The sequence below is a fragment of the Mus musculus genome, chromosome 2 (genome assembly GCF_000001635.26).
Source record: "Mus musculus strain C57BL/6J chromosome 2, GRCm38.p6 C57BL/6J".
NCBI lineage: Eukaryota > Metazoa > Chordata > Mammalia > Rodentia > Muridae > Mus > Mus musculus.
In genome coordinates, this window is record NC_000068.7 from 90,202,723 (window position 1) to 90,215,654 (window position 12,932).

The window sequence follows — 12,932 nt, forward strand, 5'->3', positions numbered from 1 at the left end:
GAAAGACTGGCCTTTCTAAGCTGAACAGGGAACACGATGACATTGCAGAAGTTTGCAACTCCTATTGTTTTTAATTAGAAAAAAAATTTCACACGGTACATTTTGATCTTGTTCTTTCCCTTCTCCTAACTCCTCCCAGATCTCTCATCTCTCTACTTACCTTACTTTATGTTCTTTCTTTTACAAAAAATAAAAAAGACCACCCCCAACAAATACAACCCACAAAACCACAAAAGTGAAACATCAAAACAAATAAGCAAAAGACCAAAAGGACAAAAGTATTCCCAACCAAAACCAAACCAAACCAAACCAAACCAAACCAAACCAAACCAAACCAAACCAAACCAAACCAAACCTAATCCAACCCAAACCAGACCAAATCCGTGCACCCTCAAAAACAAACAAACAAACAAACAAACAACCCATGGAGTTTGTTTTGTGTTGAGCAAATACTCCCAGATTTGGGCCCTGTTCTGGAGTGTAGTTGATATACCCAGTGACACTCCATTGGAGAAAAAAACCCTTTCCAGTTGTATCAATTGCAGTTAGCTTCTTGGTTAGTGGTGGGACCTAGGACCGAGGCTGGTTTGAATCTGTGCAGGCCCTGGGCATTCTGCCACAGTCTCTGTGAGATCAGATGTGCATTGGTCCTGTTGTGTCTGGAAGATACTGTTTCCTTGGAGTCATCCATCCCCTCTGACTTTTACAGTCTTTCTGTTTCCTCTTCTACATCGTTCCCTGAGCCCCGAGGGTCTGGCTTGGCGAAGGCATCCCATTTGACTCTGAGTGCTCCCAAGCCTCTCATTCTCTGCACGTTGTCCCCTTACACCTTAGGTCATCTTTCCTGATAGCTAGTGATAAGTCCAAGAGGAATCTGAGAAAGCATTTAAAGCAAGGAAAGGTGATCAATGTTTTAAACATCAAGATCATAAAAATCAGAGAAATGATTTGAGTTTTTCAAACAAAATATTGTATCGGTCACAAAACAGGTGATATAACCCAGGAGCAGACAATAATTTGAACAGGTCTTGGGGAATCCATTAATTCAGTAACTCTCTGAGATAGGGGTTTCTTCTTCCCTCACATTAGTATCCTAGGAGAACAGCAGGAAGCCTCTTTCTAAGCCACAAGGCACTGCAGATGCCTACCTCATGGAGTCTGCACAGAAGATCTCGGGCTTCTTTTTCAAGTCTGTGGTTTGAAGAATAATAACCCTGTTGGGGACTCCTCCAGGCACATTCTGGTAAATCTACCCACTATCCTGGCTGTTGCCACCATATACCAGTTTTAGGAATTGGTAATACTTTAACAAAGTAGGTTATTTGAGAAGTATCCAGGAAAGATGTAATTAATGTGTTGCTAGCCTATTCCCCTCTCTCTGCTTTCTGGTGGTCATGAGGTGAACAATATTGGACCCTCGTGGCTTCTATCTCTATGCTTGACCTTACCACAGGCCCACAGTGATAGAGCAAGCTGTCTGTGGAGAAAACCTCTGAAGTAAGTTTGTAGTCAAAATCAAGCCAGAATGCTTTACAGTTAAGCTGCCCTTTATATGAAATAGTAACTTTTCTTTTTCTTTTGATTTGATCATAATACTAATTTTTTATTAGATATTTTCTTTATTTACATTTTGAATGTCATCCCCTTTCCTAGTTTCCCCTCCTAAAATCCCCTATCCCCTTCCCCCCTCCCCCTGCTCCCCAACCCACCCACTCCTATTCCTGGTCCTGGCATTCCCCTATACTGGGGCATAGAGCCTTCACAGAACCAAGGTTTTCTCCTCCCATTGATGACTGACTAGGCCACCCTCTGCTACAAATATAGCTAGAGCCACAAGTTCCACCATGTGTTTTCTTTGATTGGTGGTATAGTTTCAAGGAGCTCCAAAGGTACTGTTTTGTTCATATTGATGTTCCTTCTATGGAGCTTCAGTCCCCTTCAGCTCCCTGGGTATTTCACTGGCTCCTTCATTGGGGACCTTGTGCTCCATCCAATGGATGACTGTGAGCATCCACTTCTGTATTTACCAGGCACTGGCAGAGCCTCTCAGGAGACAGCTATATCAGGCTCCTGTCAGTAGGCTCTTATTGGCATCTGCCTAGTGTCTAGGTTTGGTGGTTGTTTATGGGTGGATCCCCAGGTGGGGCAGTCTCTGGATGTTCATTCCTTCTGTCTCAGCTCCAACTTTGTCTCTGTAACTCTCAAGTCTAAGTGAATCAAGGAACTCCACATAAAACCAGAAACTCTGAAACTTATAGAGAAAGTGGGGCAAAGCCTCGAAGATATGGGCACAGGGGAAACATTCCTGAACAGAACAGCAATAGCTTGTGCTGTAAGATCAAGAATTGACAAATGGAACCTCATAAAATTGCAAAGCTTCTTTAAGGCAAAAGACACTGTCAATTGTAGCCTCCCCTCCCTAACCTGAAACCTAATTGCTCAGGGGTGGAGTTTGCTGCTCAATCATTCTGCCACACCCACTGCTGGATCCTGCCACTTTGCTGTTCCGAAGCCATCATATGTTCACCTGCAACCTTACCCCAGGATTATTTGGCGGGAATCAGGCCCCTCCCCCTCCTTCCTAACTGAGTGTCGGAATAGTAAAAGAGAGTTTTGATCAGGATGACTGTCTTAGCTGCATCTTTCTCTCACGCTGCCTAGCCCCTCTTCTCTTCCTGGTTTCCAAGATGCCTTTCCAGACTAGAACCCAAACATGTGATCCGCTGGCTGGACACAACAGTCAATAAGATAAAAAGGCCACCAACAGATTCGGAAGGGATCTTTACCAATCCTAAATCTGATAGGGGACTAATATCCAATATATACAAAGAACTCAAGAAGCTGGACTCCAGAAAAATCAAATAACCCTATTAAAAATGGGGTACAGAGCTAAACAAAGAATTCTCAACTGAGGAATACAGAATGTCTGAGAAGCACCTGACAAAATGTTCAACATCCTTAATCATCAGGGAATGCAAATCAAAACAACCCTGAGATTCCACCTCACACCAGTCAGAATGGCTAAGATCAAAAATTCAGGTGACATCAGATGCTGGCAAGAATGTGGAGAAAGAGGAACACTCCTCCATTGCTGGTGGGATTGCAAGCTGGTACAACCACTCTGGAAATCAGTTTGGCAGTTCCTCAGAAATTTGGACATAGTACTCCTGATAGATCCAGCAATACAATTCCTGGGCATATACCCAGAAGATGCTCCAACATGTAATAAGCACACATGCTCCACTATGTTCATAGCAGCCTTATTTATAATAGCCAGAAGCTGGAAAGAACCCAGATGTCTCTCAACAGAGGGATGGATACAGAAAATGTGGTACATTTACACAATGGAGTACTACTCAGCTATTAAAAACAATGAAGTTATGAAATTCTTAGGCAAATGGATGGGCCTGAAGGATATCATTCTGAGTGAGGTAATCCAATCACAAAAGAACACACATGATATGCACTCACTGATAAGTGGATATTAGCCCAGGAATTTAGAATAACCGAGATATAATTTGCATAACACATGAAACTCAAGAAAAAGGAAGATCAAAGTGTGGGTACTTCATTCTTTCTTAGAATGGGGAAATAAATAGTAACTTTTCATGTGTTAACTTAATTTTGATATGTGGGTGAATAAATGTATGTTTCTGTGGGTTATGTATGTGTGTGTGTGCATATGTGTTCTTGTGTGCATTTGTATATAATGGCATAATTAAGAAAGCCAAAAGATAACCTACAGGAGTTGATTCTCTCCTACTATGTGAGTTTTGGGGATCAAACTCAGGTTGTCAGGCTTGGCAGCAAAGGCCTTTATCTTTGTTGTCAGCAACCAATCACCTCATATGAAATATTAAAATCCATTGATTTGATGGGTGTCTTAGTTAGGGTTTTCATTGCTTGAAGAGACACCATGACCAAGGCAACTCTTATAAAGGCAAACATTTAATTGGCGCTGGCTTACAGTTTCAGAGGGCCAGTCCATTATCTTCATGGTAGGAAGCACTGCAGAGTACATGCAGACATAGTGCTGGAGGAGTCAAGAATACTACATCTTGATCCATAGACAGCCAGAAGGAGACTATCTTTTGCAGGCAGCCAGGAGGAGACCTTCTTCTACACTGGGTTGAACTTAAGCACTTGGAGCCCTCAAAGTTCACCTACACAGTGATACTTCCTCTAGCAAGGCTACACCTATTCCAACAAGGCGACACTTCCTAACGGTGCCACAATGGGTAGGACAAATAGAAAAGACAGGTTGGTTTGGCAGTGAGTAAGGAGAGTGACCCATCACTCAAAGCCTCTGCAGAATACTTATTAGGAAAGAAGAAATGATTAGTGCACAATCTTCACAGCTAGATTTACCAGATAGTCAGTCTGTCTGGCTTCTTAAAGGTTTCTGCCCAGGGTGACATTTTTATACATGCATATCATGTATTTTAATCATACTGCCTCTACTTTGTTCACTCTTCTTCTCTGTCTTGATGGTTCCCTTCCTCTTCACAAGTACTAGCCTTCTACTTTCATGTTAGATTCCTATCCTTCATCTACCTATGTATCTATGTATCTATCTATGTATCTATGCATCTATGTATCTATGTATCTATGTATCTATGCATCTATGTATCTATGCATCTATGTATCTATCTATCTATCTATGTATCTATCTATGTATCTATCTATCTATGTATCTATGCATCTATGTATCTATCTATCTATGTATCTATGTATCTATGCATCTATGTATCTATGCATCTATGTATCTATCTATCTATGTATCTATCTATGTATCTATGTATCTATCTATGTATCTATCTATCTTCTATCTATCTATCTATCTATCATCTATCTATCTGTCTATCTATGCATCTATTATCTATAGACTCTATCACTTATATATTTTAAATGCCTAGTCTGCATATGAAAGAAAACATGATGTATATTTTTATAAGTTTAGTTTATTTTACTTAACATTGGGGCTGGCTTAAAGTTCCATCTATTTTCCTAAAAATGTCATCATTTTATTTATTTTAAAAATAATTTCCTTTCATTAAAATAAAAATTGTTTATTTGCATGAGTATGTGCATATGAGTGCTGGTGCTTGTAGAGACCATTATATTTATAATATATACATATACACATATATTTTATAAGTATATACATGTATACATATAATACATACATACATTGTATAACTATAATACACACACACACACACACACACACACACACACACACACACACAAGCAACAACAAAACAGTTAAAGAAATGAGGCCATGAACTTGAAAGAGAGACTAAGACAGGGAATACTTGAGAAGTTTTGGAGGGAGGAAGGGAAGTGGGGAATGATGTGTTCATTTATTCTTTAAGTTGAGAGTATTGCACATAGCCCAGGTTTACTGTGAACTCCACAAGTAGCCCAGGATAGCCTTGAACTTGAGTTTTTTTTTTTTTTTTTTTTTTTTTTTGCTGTCACCTGCCAAACATTGTTACAGATATGCACCATCATTCCTGGCATCAGTTTCATTTGAAAAAAAAAACCAAACAAAAAAATTAATAATTTCATTTTTATGGTAGAGTAAAACTACATTGTGTATATGTATTCCATTTCTTTAACCATTTGCCTGTTGATGGATAGCTTGGCTATTGTGAATAATGGTGCAATAAACAGGAATGACTACTAACAGTTTTAAAGGAGACTTGCTAAATTTAAGATTAAATGCTAGCTTCTTCATACAGGCAGAGACACAAATCTGCATTTGGGTAAGTGTCTTTGTTATGGGAAATCAACTGAGTGTCCTAGTTGAGAATGCAGATGTGGTCAGAAGAGGTATCAACCCCACTTTTCTGAGGCAGAACCAAAGAAAAGAGCCTCTCCTTGTGTATGGAAACACCCTCCCCTCAAAATGTTCAGGAAACGAAGGAGGTGGGACCCCCAACTTTTTTCTTCCATATCTAAGGGACTCCCAACTTTTGATTGAGATTTCAGTTAAGGAAAATTACTTTAGTGGTTCAGAGTAGAATTGGCCTCTTAAAAGAATGTTGGTTTTTCCCCTAGGGATCTTTCAATGAGGGAACAGGTAGAGTTCCTATAGGACCTGTTTGTACTGTATATACAACTCTGAGGTATATGGGAGGCTATGTGTAGAATATGGATATAGCCACCCTGGATCACTGTGTTTTTGGGGAATCCATAGCTGAGCATGTTAAGATGAACCGGATAACTATGACCTTGGAGCTCAAGTGTGAAGACCAACTATGAAGTAATAGCGGTCCAGACCTGCAGCAATATTATTGCAGCTGTAGAGCCATGCTTTCCAGATCAAATGGGACCTATATAGCAATGAGCCACAACAACGACCAGTTAGAATATTAGAAATATTTCTTTTAGAAATGTCATCACTTTCATTCACAGTCCATGCAACATTGAGCTGCGTGCCCAGAAAGAAAACTGTGGGTGTTGATACTATCTGTCACATTGGCCAGGGCATTGTCTAAGTAGTTGGTTCAGTGTTTATACATGATACAGACTCCATAAATGACAGTACCCTGCCTTTCATTTTGATCTGCTTGGAGTAGAGAGGGGACAAATAGTTTGTTTTCCTGTGTTGGCAAGGTGATCCAGATCTTCTGAATGTATTGTTAGGGACCTAATGGGGCATTGGTAGACTATCATATGGTTCACACTATGGTTACAGATGGAGCTTGGAACCACACATTCTGTCTCATTAGTGATTTGAACATGCGATTTGTTTTCATTTGGTGTTTTGGAGACAAGCCTGACACTGTAGCTCATTTTGTGAGTCTGTGCTTCTGTTCTCTAATTGTGTCCTTAGTTACAGATCTGGAGCTCCTGGGAATCCAGAAGTTTTCAGCTCTGAAGAGCCTCCAAGGCATTAATTTGCCTCCTTTCAAGCTTTTCTTGACTCTCTACCTCAACTCCTTTGGGTATAATTAGCTGCTGAAGCCTGCTGCCTCCTCACAAAGCCTGGGCACAGGACCAGAAGCTAAAGATGGATAGTTGACCTCAGAGAACAGAGGACTAATTGGCCCTTCCTCTCCCTGGAGACCACTGTATTGGAAAGAACATTTTCTACTGAGTTCAGAGGCTGGTGTCTGGGTTGTGGAGGGCTGGAGGAGACAGCAAGTACTGTTTCCGTCTATAGTACTATCATGTGCATAATTCTGCAACTTGCTTTTTTTCTTCACAACAATGCATTTTGGGACTTTTCCCAATGTCAATATGCAAAGGCACATTCATTATTTGTATGTGTATGTTTCCAAGTAACCTCTGTTTTACTTAATAATGGTCCTATTATTTTTTATTTTTGAAAGTATAATATAATCATATCATTTTTCCTTTCCTCCCTTCAAAGCCTCCCATATACCTATCATGATTCCCCTCAAAATCCTGTCCTTTTTTTCTATGAACTTTTGTTACATACATTTATGTATATAAATATATCCTTAATATAGCCTTCTTAGCCTATATAATGTTACTTATAAGTATGTTTTCAGAGTTGACCATTTGATATTGGATAACTAGTTGGTGTGCTCTTTCCAGGAAAAGACTATTTCTTTCACTCTTAGCATTCTTTAGTTGCCTGTACTTCTTTGTGTAGGTTTGACAAGACAATACATATTGCTTATTTTTAACAATTGCAAATATTTTATTTTGTGCACATTATTAAGTATGTGTATGTATACACTTATATACTTTTGTGAAAGGGGTGTAAATTGTTTTGGCCAGTATGAATATTAATGGAGCTCCCTCCAAAACCTGAAAATGGAACTACCAGATTATCCAGCTGTACAACATCTGGGTGTGTGCCCAAAGTAATCTAAGTCACATGCCAAAGGGACAGTGTATGCTTGTGTTTATTGCTGTGTGATTCATAATAGCCAAGGTATAGAATCAGCTTAGGTCTTCATTAAAGATATACAGGTGCAGCAAATGTGATATTACTAGCCTCTCATTACATATATTTCTGTTCCTCTCTATATATGATATATACATATTCTATTGTTCTTTTATTTTTGCTTATTTTTATATTATGTGTATCAGTTTATCTGCATCCAGTATTCACTGAGGCCAGAAGAGAGCGCTAGATCCCCTGGAACTGGAGTTACAGACAGTTGTGAGACACCATGTGGATGCTGGGAATCAAATCTAGCTCTCTTCAGGAACAGCAAGTGGTATTAACCGTGGGACCACCTTTCTAGGTCCTACAATGGAGTCTGATTCAACCACAAGGAAGAACAAATTTGGATCATTTGCAGAGAAATGAATGGAACTAGAGGTAACCATGTTAAGAAAAACAAGCTGGATTTAGGAATAAGTACTGTGTTTTCTCTCATATATTTAAAAAATTAAAATATTTTTCTTTTCTTTCTTTCTTTTTTAAAAGTTTGTTTTATTCATAGAAGTCCACTGTAGCTGTCTTCAGAGTTACCAGAAGAGGGCTCCAGATCCCTTTATAGATGGTTATGAGACACTATGTGGTTGCTGAGAATTGGACTCAGGACCTCTGAAGGAGCAGTCAGTGTACTTAACTGCTGAGCTATCTCTCCAGCCCCCTTCTTTTATTTTTGAGATTGTAATATAATTACATTAGTTCTTCCATCCCATTCTTCCCTTCAAGCCCCTCCTCCCACCTCACAAAATTCTCCATGCTGTCTTTTGAATCTGTGTTGTTTAAAAAAAATTGTTAGTACTTGTTGTCTTAATATTCTATTGCTGTAAAGAGACACCCTGTCCACAGCAACTCTTATAATAGAAAGCATTTAATGGGGCTTGCTTACAGTTTCAGTGGCTTAGACCATTAGCATTATGGCAAGGAGCCTGGCATCACACAAGCAGACACATAGGTGCTAGAGAAGTAGTTATGTGTTCTGTACCCCGAACCACAGGCGGTGGGAAGAGAGAGACTTTGGGCTTGGAATGGGCTTTTTGAAACTTCAAAACCCACTGCCAGTGATACCTCCAACAATGCTACACTCCCTAATCCTTTCAAATAGTGCCATTTTCTGGTGACCAAGTATTCAAATCTAAGAACCTATGGGGGCCATTCTCATCTAAACCATCACACTTACATAAATGTAAGATTGCAGTTTTTAGTCTCTCTCTCTCTCTCTCTCTCTCTCTCTCTCTCTCTCTCTCTCTAGCTCTTTTATCAGAGGTTTGAAGTTCACATTGTAAGGTCCTTCACTTCCTTGGTTAGGTTTATTCCTATATACTTTATTTTCTTTAGGTTATTGTGTAGGGGAGTGTATCCATTATCTCCTTTTCTGTATGTTTGTTGCTGAGGTATAGAAAAGCTATCGATTTATTCAGGTTGGTTCTTGATCCTGTCACACTGCTGAATTTGTTTTTGTGTCTCCAAGTATTCTGGTAGAATGTTTGTGATCTCTAATATGTAGGATCATGTCACCTTCAAATAGGGATAGTTTGACTTATTGTTTTCCCTATTTATATCTCTTTAATTCCTTCTCTTGTCATATTGCTCCAGCTAGTGCTTCAAATACAATAGTGCAAAGGAGTGGAGTAGTGGTCATTCCTGTCTCCTTCCTGACCTCAGCGGAATACTTCAAGCTTTCCTCCATTTAGGTTGATGGGTTTCTCGTTCATAGCTTTTATTGTGTTGAAGTATATGCTCTCTAGTCTACATTCTCTAGGACTTTTATCTTAAAGACATGTTGGAGTTTGTCACAGCCTTTTCCTGCATCTATTTAGATAATTGTGATATTGGTAGATCATTTATATGGTATATTACATTTATTGAATTGTATATGTTGAACCATTTTGAATTTTAGGAGTAAGCACTTGATCATGGTATGAAATCTTTTTTTTTATTTTTTAGATATTTTTCTTTATTTATATTTCAAATGTTATTCCCTTTCTTAGTTTCCCCTCCAAAAATCCCCTAGCCCCTTCCCCATCCCCCTGCTTCCCAACCCACCTACTCTTGCTACCTGGTCCTGGATTTCCCCAATACTGGGACATATAACCTTCACAGAACCAAGGGCCTCTCCTCCCATTGATGACCGACTAGTCCATCCTCTGCTAAATATGCAGCTAGAGCCACGAGACCCTCCACATTTTTCCTTTGACTGGTGGTTTAGTCCCAGGGAGCTTCAGGGTTACTGGTTAGTTCATATTGTTGTTCTTCCTATGGGGCTGCAAACCCCTTCAGCTCACTGGGTACTTTCTCTAGCTCCTTCATTAGGGACCCTGTGCTCTGTCCAATGGATAATTATGAGCATCCACTTCTGTATTTGCCAGGCACTGACAGAGCCTCTCAGTAGACAGCTATATCAGGCTCCTGTCAGCAGACTCTTGTTGGCATCTGCAATAGTGTCTGGGTTTGGTGGTTGTTGATGGGATGGATCCCCAGGTGGGGCAGTCTCTGGATGGTCATTCCTTCCGTCGCTGCTCCAAACTTAGTCTATGTAACTCCTTCCATGGGTATTTTGTTCCCCCTTCTAAGAAGGATTGAAGAATCGACACTTTGGTCTTCCTTCTTCTTGAGATTCATGTGTTTTGCAAATTATATCTTAGGTATTTTGAGGTTCTGGGCTAATATCCACTTATCAGTGAGTACATATCATGTGTGTTCTTTTGTGATTGGGTTACCTCACTAAGGATGATATCCTTCAGGTACATCCATTTGCCTAGGAATTTCATAAATTCATTGTTTTTAATAGCTGAGTAGTACTCCATTGTGTAAATGTACCACATTTTCTGTATCCATCCCTCTGTTGAGGGACATCTAGGTTCTTTCCAGCTTCTGGCTATTATAAATAAGGCTGCTATGAACATAGTGGAGCATGTGTGCTTATTACATGTTGGAGCATCTTCTGGGTATATGCCCAGGAATTGTATTGCTAGATCTATCAGGAGTACTATGTCCAAATTTCTGAGGAACTGCCAAACTGATTTCCAGACTGGTTGTACCAGCTTGCAATCCCACCAGCAATGGAGGAGTGTTCCTCTTTCTCCACATCCTCGACAGCATCTGCTGTCATCTGAATTTTTGATCTTAGCCATTCTGACTGGTGTGAGGTGGAATCTCAGGGTTGTTTTGATTTGCATTTCCCTGATGATTAAGGATGTTGAACATTTTGTCAGGTGCTTCTCAGACATTCTGTATTCCTCAGTTGAGAATTCTTTGTTTAGCTCTGTACCCCATTTTTTAATAGGGTTATTTGATTTTCTGGAGTCCAGCTTCTTGAGTTCTTTGTATATATTGGATATTAGTCCCCTATCAGATTTAGGATTGGTAAAGATCCTTTCCCAATCTGTTGGTGGCTTTTTTGTCTTATTGACAGTGTCTTTGCCTTACTGAAGCTTTGGAATTTTATTAGTTCCCATTTGTCAATTCTTGATCTTACAGCACAAGCCATTGCTGTTCTCTTCAGGAATTTGTCCCCTGTGCCCATATCTTCGAGTCTCTTCCCCACTTTCTCCTCTATAAGTTTCAGTGTCTCTGGTTTTATGTTGAGTTCCTTGATCCAGATAGACTTGAACTTTGTACAAGGAAATAAGAATGGATCAATTTGCATTCTTCTACTATTTGGTAGTTTCTTAGAAAACTGGGAATAATTCTACATCACGACCCAGCTATACCATTCCTGGGTACATACCTAAAGATTCTGCAACATGCCATAAAGACACTTGCTTAAGATGTTCATAGCAGCATTATTCTTATTAGCCAGAAACTGGGAACAATCTATGTCCCTCACCTTAAGAATTGATAAAGAATACACTAGCAAGATTTTATCGAAAGGACCCAGATGTAGCTGTCTCTTGTGAGACTATGCCGGGGCCTAGCAAACACAGAAGTGGATGCTCACAGTCAGCTAATGGATGGATCACAGGGCTCCCAATGGAGGAGCTAGAGAAAGTACCCAAGGAGCTAAAGGGATCTGCAACCCTATAGGTGGAACAACATTATGAACTAACCAGCACCCCGGAGCTCTTGACTCTAGCTGCATATGTATCAAAAGATGGCCTAGTCGGCCATCACTGGAAAGAGAGGCCCATTGGACACGCAAACTTTATATGCCCCAGTACAGGGGAACGCCAGGGCCAAAAAGGGGAAGTGGGTGGGTAGGGGAGTGGGGGTGGGTGGGTATGGGGGACTTTTGGTATAGCATTGGAAATGCAAATGAGCTAAATACCTAATAAAAAATGGGAAAAAAAAGAATTGATAAAGAAAATGTACATCTACACAATGAAATAGTATTCAGATATCAAAACAAAGACATCATAAATTTGGCAAGAAAATGGTTGGAACTTGAGAATATCATCCAGAGTGAGGTAGCCCTCACTACATGCTAACCTCCAGTTGAGCTAGCACCATTTGTTGAAAGTGCTGTCTTTTTTTCCACTGGCTGGTTTTAGCTTCTTTGTCAAAGATCAAGTGACCATAGGTGTATAGGTTCATTTCTGGGTCTTCAATTCTATTCCATTGATCTACCTGCCTGTCACTGTACCAGTACCATGCAGTTTTTATCACAACTGCTCTGTAGTACAGCTTGAGGTCAGGCATGGTGAATCCACCAGAAGTTCTTTTATCATTGAGAATAGTTTTTGCTATCCAAGGTTTTTTTTGTTATTCCAGATGAATTTGCAAATTGCCCTTTCTAACTCTGCAAGAATTGTGTTGGAATTTTGATGGGGATTGCATTAAATCTATAGATTGCTTTTGGCAAGATAGTGATTTTTACTATATTAATCCTGCCAATCCATGATCACAGGAGATCTTTCCATCTTCTGAGATTTTCTTTGATTTCTTTCTTCAGAGACTTGAAGTTCTTATCATACAGATCTTTGACTTCCTTAGTTAGAGTCACACTAAGGTATTTTATATTATTTGTGACTATTGTGAAGGGTGTTGTTTCCCTAATTTCTTCACAGCCTGTTTA